This window comes from Eulemur rufifrons, chromosome 20, assembly GCF_041146395.1.
Source record: "Eulemur rufifrons isolate Redbay chromosome 20, OSU_ERuf_1, whole genome shotgun sequence".
Classification (NCBI taxonomy): domain Eukaryota; kingdom Metazoa; phylum Chordata; class Mammalia; order Primates; family Lemuridae; genus Eulemur; species Eulemur rufifrons.
Window position 1 is genome coordinate 47,784,867 of NC_091002.1, and position 14,437 is coordinate 47,799,303.

Sequence of the window (14,437 nt, forward strand, 5' to 3'; positions counted from 1 at the left end):
ACACCCCCTCCTCCTCCAAATTGTCACTTCTCACCCTCTTCCCTGATTGATTTCCTCTGCAAAACTCATGCCCCACTGGCCTGCTAGAAATCGCCTTGTTTTGTTTGCTTTCTCTCCACATTAGCTCCCAGAAGGCAGGAATATTTCTCTTTTTCACAGCCTGTCATAGCCCCAGGGCCTGGCACATACTAGGTGCTTTATAAACATACGCTGAGTGAATGCATGCCTTTACTTCTCTCGTCCCAGGTTACAAACGGTTTGGAATCTCAGTCCCAAGATATTAATAATTTTTTTCTTCATTTATGTCACTTCCCTACAGAACAACTCATGTGATAAGTACAAGTAGGATGGCCACTTGGTAGATGAGAAAACTTAACCTCAAAAACGTTAAGTAGTTTCAAGATGGCGCAGCTCAGAAATGACCAGGGTGAGACTTGAACTCGGCTCTGACCGATACTGAAGTTTGCGTTCTTACCCACTCTGCTGAGTCTCTCTCTCGCACATGAGCATGTGCACGGGCTCACGCGCGCACACGCCATGCTGTAAGTGCTTTTCTTGCATGAACTCCCAGCTCAGGTGGAGAAAGCTCAGGGTGAGGCCCCTCAAACACCCTGATGAGTGCCACCCTTTCTTCAGATTCCAACTCAGATTCTTCCTTTTCTGCGACACCCCTCCAGGTCCCATCGGTGAGAATAAATCTGAACTTGTTACCTTCCTTCGTCACCTTCCTCAGCTTCTACCTTACATTTTAGCTACGTGAGCAACCTCTTCACCCCCAAAGTGTGACTGTCCCGGGGGACCCACCTAATGCCTGTGTCTTGCCCTCTGCACCTGGGGAAGTATCTGGCATTCAGTAGGCACTTGAGTAATGCACGTGAATTGAATTGCTGAGGTGTAGCCAGCCAGTCCACAATCCACCTCCTCCATGTAGCCTTCCTGGATTAATTCTAATCGAACCCCAACTCCCTTTCTTTGGCCTTTACCTGCTGTGAGAATTAATTCTAAGAATCCTAGTGCTTGGTTGTTCTTGAGAGAAAGGAGAAACACCACCCAGATGGAAGGGTCTGACCCTGACCGCCAAGCCCCCCGAAAGGACAGCAAGCCAGGCATGGGCGCGGCATTCTCAAGTGCTGCCCCCTCATGGCCAGAGCATAGAACTCCAATCAGGCAATGAGATCTAAAGTTAATTATTAATTATTATTAATATCTTAATATTTACCCTGATTTCCTCCTTCCCAGCCTGCCAGCCCAATGTTGTGCCAGGGACTCATTACACTTTGTTACATTCTGTAAACATCGCTGTTACTTTTCACCCTGGAGCTCACTACTTAGAGTCACCCATGCACGATGCAGCTCAGTTGCAAACAAACATCTATATCTTGTAGCGTCTGCGATGTGACGTCAGGTTTGGCGCTCGTATTTCAAAGCTCTGTTTGTTTTCTGGGTGACACAACAGTGAGCGGGACAGAGAGAGTTCCAGATCCGTGAGCTTACATATTCATGGGGGACGCGGACATTGAACCAGGAATCCCAGAGGCAAACACACTTGTTATCACGGTGGTGAAACCCGCCATCCAGCACGGAAGTGAGGGGCGTCTTTACGGACTCCAAGTCCCGTGTCCTGTGCTCCCCTCCCCGACCAGACGGGACTGAATAGGGACAGATTCCCCTGGGAGGAGAGGCCGGGACCCAGGGGTCCAGAGCCTACTCGGGAAACAAACCCTGATCCTTGATCCAGCTCTTGAAATTTATTTGACCTTGGGCAAGTTTTCTGAAAATCCTGAGTTTTCTCATTTTCAAGGTGAAAACACTAATAGTTCCCACATCATTGGGTCCTCGAGAAAATGAAATCATACTTTAACACCCAGTGCCTGGCACAGTGAGCTCCTAATAAATATGGCTCCTGCTTTGCCCGTGTGCGTCCACAGCGCTCTGTGCAAGGAGCTGGTCTAGAGCCTCTCCAGCTGAGCCATCAGCATCGATGTGCAAACGGAGCCCATTCTACCCGGGAAGGGTCGCGCCAGCAAAGCTCCGATTTCTCCGGACTGTGGCAGTTCACTATTGAGGACAGTGGCGCATACAAGGAGACAGTCAGCTTCCTGCCCGACATCCGTCTTCCTCCTTCCTTGAGACCAGACCCCAAGCTGGGTTTGGGCAGCAACGGCCCAGCTGTGAGTCATGAGATGTCCAAGCCTATCTGGGAATCCTACTTCCCGCTTTCTCAGCCTCCCATGAAGCGAGGAGTGGCCATGTGACGGGGTTCCAAGTAGAAGTCTGATGGCTGCTCTTCTGGCAAAGCTTTTGTTTTTCTGATAAATAAGGAATGTGTCTAGCACCACTCTTCCCCTTTCTTCCTACCTTGAACTCCGATGTGATACCTGGAGCTATGGCCACCATCATGTGACCATGAGGCAAGAAGCATGGGGAAGGAAAGTCAATGCATTAAGGATGGTGAGACAGAAAGATAGCAAAGCAGGATCCCTGAGGACATGCTAGACAGCTGAGCCCAGAACTGACACTTCCCACCATGGCCTTCCCATATGAGCAGCCCATGGTGGGCAGATTCTCTTGCCATCTGAGCAGCCCAGGGTGGGCAGATTCTCCGCGACCTGCAGCCAATGCATCCTTCCCGGATGTGCTTTGCATGGCCCCAAGCAGCAGTTCTCATCTCGGGGACTTCTCTCAGAATGGCTCTTCCTCCTGGACCAGTTCCAGGCAGGATGAGAAGGTCAGGCTCTCCTGTTTGCCCAGACAGCTGATGGGCCACTAAGAACAGGAGATCTTTGTCAAGGGGAACCCATCAGGCTATATTTTTTCTACCTTCCCAGGCCCTGCATTGGACCCCTGTGAAATAAGCTGCTCTCCGTATCCCTCACCAAGATCCATGATTGAAAACACACAGCACAGCAGTGACCCCAGAAAAGAGTTCTGGGAAACCGTGGCTTCCCGAATTCCCATCCTCCCCCATTGAAGGGCTCAATACCCTCCACTCAGGGCTCTTGTTTATTCTTATTAAAAATTCATGGTGGTTGGCTAACCACATGAGCTGCAAAATTCCTAGAGCCCGGGGGGGTGACACATTGAAGTCATTTTACTGCTGTTGTGTTTCAGAGTAAAAAGGGTTGGCATCCCCCAAAAGAGAACCAAACCCCACGTGTCCCCGTCATGTGCACCATCCACAGTATCTGTGCACACAGGCTGCACGCCCACGCGCCCTGCCTGGGGGCCATGACTCCTTGTCCACCTTGCTCCACTGGGCCATCCCGATGACCACCCAGACCCTGTCCTCGTCACAGCTCTGATCCTCCCACAGCCTCCAACCAGGCATGAAAGGGCCCTCTGTCCCCACCCTGAAGGGCCCCCTTGTCTTCCTGGGCTGCTCCCAGAATTTCTGCAGGGAAGAAGGTGGGAGGGGACCTCAACAGAAGCTGTGCACTGACCAGTCCCTCATAGCACATGACTGATAGCACATCCCCCAAATTCCAGACAGTCCCCCAATTATGTCCTCTGCACACCCTCTGTGGGGCCAACGCAGCAGGAGGAGGCAGGAGGTCGGAGGACGGGGGAGCAGAGGCCCTGGCTCTAGGGTGACCTTGTCTTAGCACTGACACCCAGCATGCTCCTCGGGCCGGGGAAGACCAAGACCGCCCCCCACAATACCTGACCCTCCCCCATCTTGAGCGATGTGGCCTCAGCCTCCTGACCACTCGGCGGGAACAGAGAAGGAGTGTGTTGCAGAGTTGCACACTTGCGTTCTGGAGCCAGGGCCAAGCTGTGAGACCCAGCACAAGCTGGCTAGCTTCTCTGTGCCTCAGTTTCTCCACCTGCAAAATGGGTGTGATAATAGTTCCTACCTCAGAGGACTGCCTCAAGAATCAAATGATTAAATTTATGTAAATTCTTAAAACAGCAGCTGGCATATGGCAAGTGATTGGCTACTCTAAAATTAATATTTTTTTTAAATATTCATCTAAATGGCTCAAGTCCTCACTTTTCCTGTTGTGAGAATGAAGGGCACTTAAAGTCATTTCAGTTGGGTTCAGAAAGAACATCTGCTGATATATTGCTTACAAGAGACATTCTTAAAATCAAATACCCCTCCCTTAGGACCAGACATACCAAGATATACGAAAGCAATATGTAAAGATACATCCACAGATATGTACAGCGTGTGGCAAACTCAAAGCCATAGCCACAGGACGGACTATCAGAAATACTAGCAATAGAATTCAAAGTAGAAACAAAGACTTCTATTTTGTATGTATATTAACATATGCAAAAGCTAGCCAGTATTCACAATCATGACATAATAGTCGGAACCTTTATGCATTAAGTAACATAGTACTAAAATATAGAAAGCAAACAGATGTGAAATGTCATTAAGTTTAAATGTTTCTTCCTGAAGAAAACTTCCCAGGGTGCCTCCAGGGCTCTACCGGAGACACTACTTGTCTTAGTACAACATTTGTGGTCAGTGTTTGCAATTATCTGCTTAACCGCTCGCACTAGAATTTAAGCCCTGGGGGTCTCGTCCCATGTCTTGCTCATTTTTTGTGTGTTCATTGCCTAATGCTCAAAATTAACGTTTGTTAAATGCATGCCAAATAGATACATATTCAATTCTGTGTCCCTAAAATAGAGAACACACATTTTTTTCCCAAACTTTCATGAATGTCTACAAAAGTCCATCATATACACTTGGTCAAAAGAAAACTTAAAATTTCAAATGTGGAAACTACACAGACAATGTAATGTTCTCTGACCTTACAGCAAAAGGATAAACAAAACAGCTCCAACTTGCTAGAAATTAAAAATCACCTTATGCAATGACTGCAAAGAAGAAATCAAAACTGAAATTCAAGATTATTTGTAAAGACAGACATAAACAACAACAATCCACATAAAAATGTATGGGTGATGGCCAAGTCTGAACTTGGAGGGGAAAAAAAAAACAAGAGATTGAAATGTTTTCATATTTGAAAAACAAATAACTAAACTAAATGAAGGAAACAGTCAAAGCAAGAACTAAAAAAAGAACAAAATAAACCAAAGAGAGCAGAAGGAGGGAATTAATAAAGATAAAATAAAAAATTAAGATATTAGAAAACAGAACAAAACACAGAATTTATAAATACATTCAAGAGCTTGTTCTTTGAAAGGCAAATGAAGTAGATGTGCAAATGGAAAGTTTAATCTAAACATATAAATAGTCCCACCACGATCAATTTTTTACACTTGATCTTAGTTAGCTAAAAGACCAAGAAGCAATACAATTGATCTTTTTAAGAAAAAAAAAAACCCACAAAATAAAATATCTAGAAGTAAACTATAGAATAACTCCAAAAATCTGTAGAAAAGAAAACAACAAGGATTTACTTAAGAAGAACATTCTGGAAGACCTAAACAGGAAGAGACAAACCATGTTCCTAGATGGGGAGACTCAATATTCGTGAACATAACAGCTCTTCCCAGATCAATAAGTGAATTTAATATCATTTCAATCACCGTATCAGTGAGATCTAAGGGCTGGAGACAGGTAGGTTTAACAAGTAGGTATAACATTTTTCTGAGAAAACAAATGCTTGACAATAACAAAGACAGTTCTGGAAAAAAAAGTAATGCGGGCAGCTGGGTGAAATGGGTGGGGTCCCCCACAGAGGGGCACGGGAGCAGGGATTCGGAAGTGGCAGACAGGGACTCACTGTCGTGGACACCTGCCCCCATTCACCCTGACAGCCTGCCAGACCAACACCCAGCCCGTCCCCCGCAGAAATGCTTTGACCACCCACCGTCCTTCATGGGCCAGTCCAGCGTCCATTCTCTGGCCCCCACCTGCCTTGGACTGATGCCAAGGACTCAAAATTGGGTGCAGCTGTCTGAGCCCTAACGCTTCCCGGCGTGATGCCGTAACTGTTGCTATGGGGCTGAAGAGAAGAAAGATGATTATCAAACAAAACCGGGGCACAGCCACAGTAATAAAAAATGGTCTGACTGCTGCAAAGGCACAAAGGACAAACAGATGAACATCAGTGCCACACTCGTTCAGGACATCGCCACCAGCACAAGTGGAGGGGCTGGGGTGGCTCTGCCGCACCGCTGCACCTGTGTGCTCGGTGGCCAAGGAAAGTTGAGAACAATTAGCCCGTCGGGCGTTAGGAGGGTTGTGATGAAGACTGCCCGTGCTGCGACCGCGGAGCCACCTGGGACAGCTGAGGACATGAAGAGTTTAAAGAAGTTGCTCAGGTTGCCAATGGAGATAAAAAAAAGAAAAGAAAAGAAAAAGAAAGAAACTGGGCAATGTCATTTCTGTGCAACAGGAAAAGGTCGGAAGAAAGAGAGTCATCACAGTCTCAAACAGAAAAACATCAAATGACCGATGGGAAATCATTGAAAACATGAAATCCAAGGAACTTTTTTAAATACGTCCATTATTGACACATCAAAAGGTCTGAAATGTGAGTTGCAGGGTGCCCGCAGTGAAAAGCACCGTTCTCGTGTCCAAGCCCAGGGAAAAGAGCTATTTCTTGCCCAACAGCTCCATCCAAAGTCCTTGTCCTGGCCGCGTACTAGCCTGAACTGTCACACACGTGTCCTTGAGCCCACCGAGGTGGCGAGGGAATGAAACCCAGCGGGCTTAGGCCAGGGCCTCCTGCCAGCTGGAGATGGGTGAGGGCGACCCCAGCCCAAACACAGGACCCCAGGGAGACCCAGATGTGCTCCCGGTGCACAGACAAAACAGGTGTGAATGGCAGGAGGAAATGCCCGTCGGAGCTCACTCCCCACAGAAGGGGGGATGCACAGCTGGGACTTCTGCTTTGGGACGTCACCTTCCACTGCGATTCATTTAAAAGAACAAAACTAAGAGCACCGGGCAATGCTGTCCTAATCCTCCCAGCCAGCACAGCGGCCCTGCCACGAGGCAGCCCTTGCCCCCACAGCATTCACCCAAGGGACAGCCCACGAGGACACTGACCACCTTGACCTACCTGGGCCAGGACAGCAGCAGCTGCCCCCCCACCACCACGGGCACACCCAGCTGCACTAGGAAGCCCAGGAAAGGCGGCCCCTGCCACCACCCGGACAGCGGAGGCCTTTATCCAGACCACGTGTGGGTAAAGCCCACGTTCTTCTGATGCGTGGGACCCAGCCGGTGAGTGGCAGGGTCCTTCAGGAGAGGGACAGACACGCTCTCACCCCCGAAGGTGGCAGAGGAGCCCTCAACCTGTGGCCAGACGTTGGCTGCGAGGTGCTGCATCTGAACCCACCCAGCTGGTGGCTTTCCGTGAGCCGGCGTTTGGATGAACAGGATTTTATGGAACAGATCAAAAGTGCACGGGAGGCGGGTCTGTACACGGCGTTACTGGGAACAGCACCTGCCAGCCAGTCAGGAAATAGCAAGAGGCAGGGGTTGATCCGTGTTCCCACGCGACCTCACTGGCACCTCTCCTGGGGCGGCTGTCACGTCACCTGGATTTGAGGGCCGACGAGTCTGTCTCCCCACCAGCCCGTGACCCCCACAAGGAAAAGGGCCACGTCTTACTCCTCTTGGAGTGACAGTGGTGCCCAACACAGAGCGTGGAGCCAGTCGGTGCTCAGGAAATGCTTGTGGGAGGAAGGAAGGAACCGGGAAGGGACAGAAGACGGGGACAGGGACATGAAGGAGGAGGGGACGGGGGAGCAGAAGGGAAGGGAGAGTTGGGGGAGGAAAGAAGGAGGCTTGAGCAGTCAATCTGCTCCCTGCAGCCACAGGTGTCTCTGCCATGCCCCGCCCAGGCCGCTTCCCGCAGGCCTCGAGTGGCCCTGTGGCTGTGAGAGCCACGCGGTCTCTTAGCTGTCTGGGGCTGACCTTACGTGGAACTGGCCTCTTCCTAAGAGCAGAGCCGTTCATTAAGGCAAAGATTCCTGAGCCGACGGCCTGACCTCCAACCTCAGCTCTGCCACATGGGGCCAGGGGACATCGGGTGAGCTCCGAAACTTCTCGGAGCCTCCTTTCCTCACCTACAAAGTAGAGTGACAATAGAACTTTTGTCACAGCCTTGTTTGAGAATGGGCCAGGCCATTCCAGGCAGTGTGGACACACCGGAGGCCGCCATCAGAAGGGAGTTCATGGTTGTCGTCATCGTCGATTGGGGGTCCCTGACCCTCTGGGACCAGCCCCAGCCACAGGACAGGGGCTCTGGCCTGAAGCCTTCACAGAAAAACCAGAAAGACGTGACTCGGGAGAGCAGACCCTCCCACGGCCTTCCAGCCAGCGCCTCCCTTCCCAGGACGTTCGCCTGCTCTTTGTCCCAGGGGGAAACTCCCAGAGAATGCCAGGGAGTGACCGGGTCCAGTAAGTTCCACGGAAAGAGGAACAGCACCTCGGCCTCCCCGTTCTCGCTGGAGGCCACGTTCTCGCGGCCGTTTGGAGAGCACGGGGCACTCTGAGCAGCCGGCGTGGCGAGGGGTGTCCGGTTGCTCAGACCTCCACGACCTCTCACCTGGACCACAGTGCAGCAAGTGGACGGCCTCACGCCACACACTGCCCCTCCAGCCCCCTTCTACCCTGGCTGGGGTGTCCCCACTGAGACACACAGCCTCTTTCCTTCTCCGCTTAATACCCCTCAAAGGCTCCTGAAGTTCTCACTTCCACACCACGGCCTCTGGAACCTTCTGCAACCTGACCCTGCCTCCCTCTCCAGACCAGCCTCAGCCCGTACCTGGTGCTCCCACCCCCTCACCTCTCCTTGTGCTGTCCCCATTGCCTGCCTTCTCCTTTTTGCCCAAATCCCGCTTACCCGTTTAAACTGTCCTCCTCCAGGAAGCCCTCCTCCACCTCCCCTAACCGGTAGCAGCTCACTTTCCCCACGCCCAGGAGTCCCAGGTATAGCTGATCCCACTGTATTGTAATTACGTGCTCATGCCTCAGTTTCCCCTAGGAGACTGTGACTTCCCTGGGGCAGACTTCTCGCTTGAATCCTCTCTGCATCTCGAAGCTTAGCCTCTGGTTTGGGGAATGGTGGGTGTTTGCTAAGAACTTTACAGTGATTTATTCACTCAGTCGTCGTTTCTAAATGCCTGAGTCCCCTCCACTACTGGGGAGCCCACGGCGTTGGATAAGTCATGGTGACGGTTACCAAGCGCTTGTTGCCGCACAGCCACCAGAAGTCACAATATTATCTGACGCTGAAAGGCGGGGATCAGGGAAAAGGGTGAATGAATGACTCAGCCACAGAGGCAGCACCAAAGAAGAGCCCATCCGTTCCCACCCACCGCCACCCACAAATGAATGTCTGAGCCCCTGTGTGAGCCAGGCAGGAGCCGGCCAGGGGCACCCCCTACTGATCTGAAAAGACTTGAAATCACAAATCCCTGGAGAGCCGTGATTAGTTAAGGGTTAACTGGAGTCGGGAGAAGCTGCAGCAGCCTGTGCACTATCAGAAGGGCTGAGTCCACGTCCTTTAGAGATAAACTAGGGCAGTATTTTCTTAGTGTTTCTCCGATAAATTTACTGCAATCTGCCCTTTTCTTCTCTTGCTTTTGATTTGGGGTGAAGAGCACATACTGTGAGACCTAGAACACAATCCAAACCCCAGGCCCTGCTTTCAAAGCATCAAACCCTTCGGCCTCCTCTTTGGCTGATAAATAGAAACTTCTGACTCTTCAAGACAAGCCCAAAAGGCAGAAGAGCCCTTGTTGCTGAGAAAAATGACAAGTGAATGACTCTGGTTTGATCTCCCCAGAAATGATGAGGGTCCCCCGGGCTGGCCATGCGTTACGGTGTGGGCGGAAGCAGCTGCGGGCTCGACTGGCTGGACGTCAATAGAGGAAAATGGTTTCTAAACTCTCGCCCCGCTGCTGCCTTTTCCTGGCCTCTTTGTCCCCATGAAGCAAAACAGATCCTGGGAACGAGATGGACTGAAGTTTGCAAATATTCCAAAGAGATTCGTGTTTCCTGAGAAGAAATCAGGACTGAGGTTTCTTCTTCCAAGGTTGATTGGGTCAAAGTTAAGAAACAAAATCCCATTAATTGCAAACTCAACTGCCGTGGCGGCCAGGCCCGTGATGTCCCTGTTTCTGGGCTGGACACAGGAGAAAACAACACATGGTGGTGAGTGTCGGAAACTGGGAAGCTCGGGGCCCACCTACGTCGGAAACCTCCACACAGCTCCAGACAGTCGTCACCATGGGCAAGTGCAGCCCGGCACGGTCAGATCACTTGATTTTTGAAGAGAACTTAGATGTCTGTATTTTAAATTGAAATTTCTCAACCAGGAGACACAGGCACATGTTTTAAAAAGCACCGTGCAGCTGCCCACCCTGCGACGCACCCACCCGAGTCTCAGACTGAATTCGGCCCTTAAACAGAAGAGTTGGACCGGTGGGATCTGCAAAGCAGGCTTTGTCAGCAGGGCAAGGGGCGTGGCTGTGCACAGAGTTCCCTGTTTCTCCTTAATTCCAGGGCGCCGAATCAGAGTTATCTCAGTTATTGGAAATACATATTTGAACAAATAGGAGCATGCCCAACTCATCCTGCTTTGCCTGGGACTGTCCCAGTTTTAAAACTTCAAGCCCGGCCTCCCAGAGACCTCCTCAGTCCTAGGAAAACCGGGACAGGTGGGCACCCCAACAAAGAGACACTTGGGGAGCCATTTGGTTGTACCCCTGGGAGCTCATTAGCTTGAAGAGGAAATAGATCTTTTCGGAAACAACTGCAGCCAGCAATGGGGACTGTGCCCCTCCTATTCGAGATCAAATACCACTTCACGTGACCTCTCCCTTGTGCAGGCTAAGCGGGCAAAGCCTGTGCACCTCCCAGTTTCCCACACGGAGGTGCTGGGAGGGCCTGGACCCCTGAGTGTCTGCGTGGAGCAGCATCCTGCCATCCAAAACCGAGCTGTGCCGTGATGACTGTGACCGTGCTAAGCCTCCAAGATCTGGGGGTTGTCACGGCATTGGGCCTACCCTGACTGACACATCAGGGGGCCCTTAACTTTGTGGTCACTGGTGCCTAGCGTGAGGCTGAGTGCCTCACCCAAGTTCGACCCATCAGATTCTGTCCCCGAGGAAGGTGGCTGTGGTGCGCAGGGGCCTCGGCCGTTTCCGTCGGCTGCTTGCAGATCTGCACAAGTAGGAGCCGTGGCGTGGCCAGGCACTCCGAGAGCAGGGAGCTAGCGTGGAGGGTGAAACTGTGTCCCCCAAAATGTCTGTGTTGGAGCCTTAACCCCGAGTACCCCAGAATGTGACTGTATTGGCAGACAGGGTCTCTACAGAAGTAATAATTAAGTTAAGGTAAGTTCATATTGGTGGGCCTGAGTCCAATATGACTGACATCTATATAAAAACAGGAAATCCGGACACAGACACACACCCACAGGGACGACCATGTGACGACACTCAAGAAGACAACCGTCGCAAGCCACAGAGAGCCACCTCGGAAGAAACCACCCCTTGGCACGTTGATCTTAGACCTCCAACCTCCAGCAGTACGAGGAAATCCATCTCTGTGGTTTGAGCCTCACAGGCTGTGGCACTTTGTGACGACAGCTTGAGCCGACCGGTAGCTGGTCTCCGCGTGATGTACCACGGAGATGGCAGACGTGGCTCCTGAGAGAGACACGCCCCTGCCTCGTGGGCCCTTTACGGCCCTTGGTTCTGAGCCTTTGTGACGTCTGACTCTACTCCCTGGCCCTGAGATCTCAGGAATAACAAACTTCCCTCTTTTGCTTAAGCTGGTCGAGTGGGTGTCCACTACTTGCACCAAAGAAACTTTAATCACATACCTTGTTTCATGACTCCACCTGCTACCAAGGGCCTTGTTCCTGTGAAATGTCCTTAGCTCACCAGCAAAGGGGAATGTAATGCAAAACACTTTTGGGTAGACAGAATAACGCCTCCCGAAGATGTCCACACCCTAACCCACAAAATCTGTGCACATGTCACTCTATATGGCAAAAGAGATTTTGAGATGTGATTAAGTTAAAGGTGGTGAGATGGGGAGATTACCCTGGAGTATGTGGAATTAGGCAGATGAGGCCAGTGTAAGTAACCACGGGGTCCTCGTGAGGTGTCGCGCCGCAGTTGCCAGCAAGTACGGCACGACCAGTTGGAGTTCTTCCAGCAGTAGTTTAATGAGGCATCTACAACAGTTACATGGCGAGAGACCTCGAACAGGAAATGCAAGCTGCTTTTATAGCCCCGGATAGGTGTGTCCCACAAGCGTGTCCCACAGGGATAGGTGGAGGGCCTGACTACGCATGTCCTGGGCGGGTACACTAGGAGGCCTAGACCGCTCCCCACAGCTCCCCCTTTTGTTTTTGCCTCATGGTGAACGGAAGCCCCAGTCCGGATCTAGGGTCACAGTTCACCAAGGGGCGTATGGTCACCACTCTTCAGTGCAATGAGCGAGAGCTCATGAAGGTGCAAGGGCTGACCACAAAACAGGGGTCGCGCGCCCTTCCCGGTGCAATGGGGACAAGCCCTCGGGGTGCAAGGGCCATGCCATGCTGTCAAGGGGAAGAGCGGTAGTTGCCGTCCGTATGTAACATGCTTATCCACACTCCAGGAGGGGAGCCCTCATGAAGGGCAGCAAAGGCTTGAGCCATGACCGCCCGATCCCTCTGTTGTTGCCGTCGAACACGCATGAGTCCCCAGAACAGGAGGCCCAAACCAAGGCATCCCAGCAGGCCCAGGGACCCGAGACCGGCCCACTCCCGAACACTGCGGAGAAGAGATAGAAAGGTTGGGAGGAGGCCATCAGTGAACATAGGATCTAACCGGGCAGAATTAATATGGGTAATTTCCACTTGAAGCTGAGCAGCTAGCCTAGAGAAATTGGAGGACCAAGTTCCCTGTAATAGATTAGCTGCGCGAGAGAGGTTGTTATACGGGACTGAAGTGATACACAGCCCTGGCAGCCGCGTCCGTTGTAAGGGTAGTGAAGCATAGGGACCCTGCAAGGGTGTAAGAATCATTGCCCGGAACCTCCCCAGACTCATTGGACCACGGGAGGTAGGGAAGACCCAAAGAGGCATTGGTGGTAAAAGGTCGAGGGAATATGTGTGAATCATGGGTCACCGGCAGGGGTCTCGGGAATACAGGCAGGATGGCCCAACGACGTTTCGCCCTGGACAGCACTCCCAGGGCGAGGAGGGTCATGGTCAGGGAAAGCAGAATCCGCCACAACAGCATCGTCGTCAGGAGCCGGCGAGGAAGCAGCAGGATGACTGAGGCGTCGCGTGAGGCGTGTCGGAACCCAGATAGGGTCCGGGGCGTCCTGTGGAAAAACACAAACAGCTCCCCTGGATCTGCTGAGAATCAGATCCGGTCCTTTCCATTGATTACAAAGTACATCTTTCCACATCACCCGCTCGGAAAGGGGGGGGCCAGGATCCACATGTCGATCTGCCGCCGAGCGACCACGGTCATCCAGCAGCAAAAAATTTAAAGTATATAGAGTAAGAGATAGGGCAGATTTGGGAGACCTACCACCGCCCAAAGCCCCAGCCTCCCCCTTTTGTTTTTGTAAGTAGACTTTGATTGTGCCATGGGCGCGTTCTACAATGCCCTGGGCCTGGGGGTTATAGGGCAAGCCAGTGCGATGGGTAACGCCGAGACGGCGGCAAAATTGTTGAAAGGCCCGGGAAGTATAGGCCGGGCCGTTATCAGTCTTAAGGACCTCAGGCTTGCCCCAGGCAGCCCATGCTTCTAGACAGTGCGTGACAACGTGACAGGCGCGCTCTCCAGCTAAAGGAGTGGCGTGGATAGTCGAGTGGCTCATGGTGCCGTTGTTGGTTGGCATCCTCAAATACAGGAAAGCACTGGCTGACTTTTCTCCGAACCCGGTCGGACATGAAAGATGTACCTCCCCCGCCATCAACTGGTGGGGGAGGGGCGGAGGCATACGGAGGCGGGCGATAACGCTCCGCCTCATACGCCGCCACCGCCTCCTCCAAGTCCGCCTTATCGGCCGGAGAAAGCTCCGCCTCCCTCTCGCGAGACGAGGAAGAAGAGCGGGACAAAGAAGAGGAAGAAGAAGAAGAAGACGAAGACAGACGGAGGGCGGCCATTTTACAAGCCACGTCCTCCCTAGATAACGGGCCGGGCAACGGGCGTCCCCGTCGCCTTCCTGAGCGCCCTCCCTTGCGGGCGGCTCCCCGCTTTTCTTCCGACCGGGTTCTCGAACGCCCCGGCCGGTCCGGACCACCCTTATCCCTTTCTGACATACTATCTTGATAGTCACTCAGAGCCTGCTGCCCCTGCTGCACTTGAATACTACAAGGAGAGTCCTCTAGGCAGGTGCGCACCAATGCCCAAATAGGAAGGACGCACTCTCGAAGGGGCCCAGTAGCATGGGCACAGCGAAGGTCCTTCTCTAATTTATCCCAGCTCGGAACGGTGAAAGAGCCCGAGTGGAGAAACCATGGTGCCACACGATCTACTTCCTGCATAAAATGCC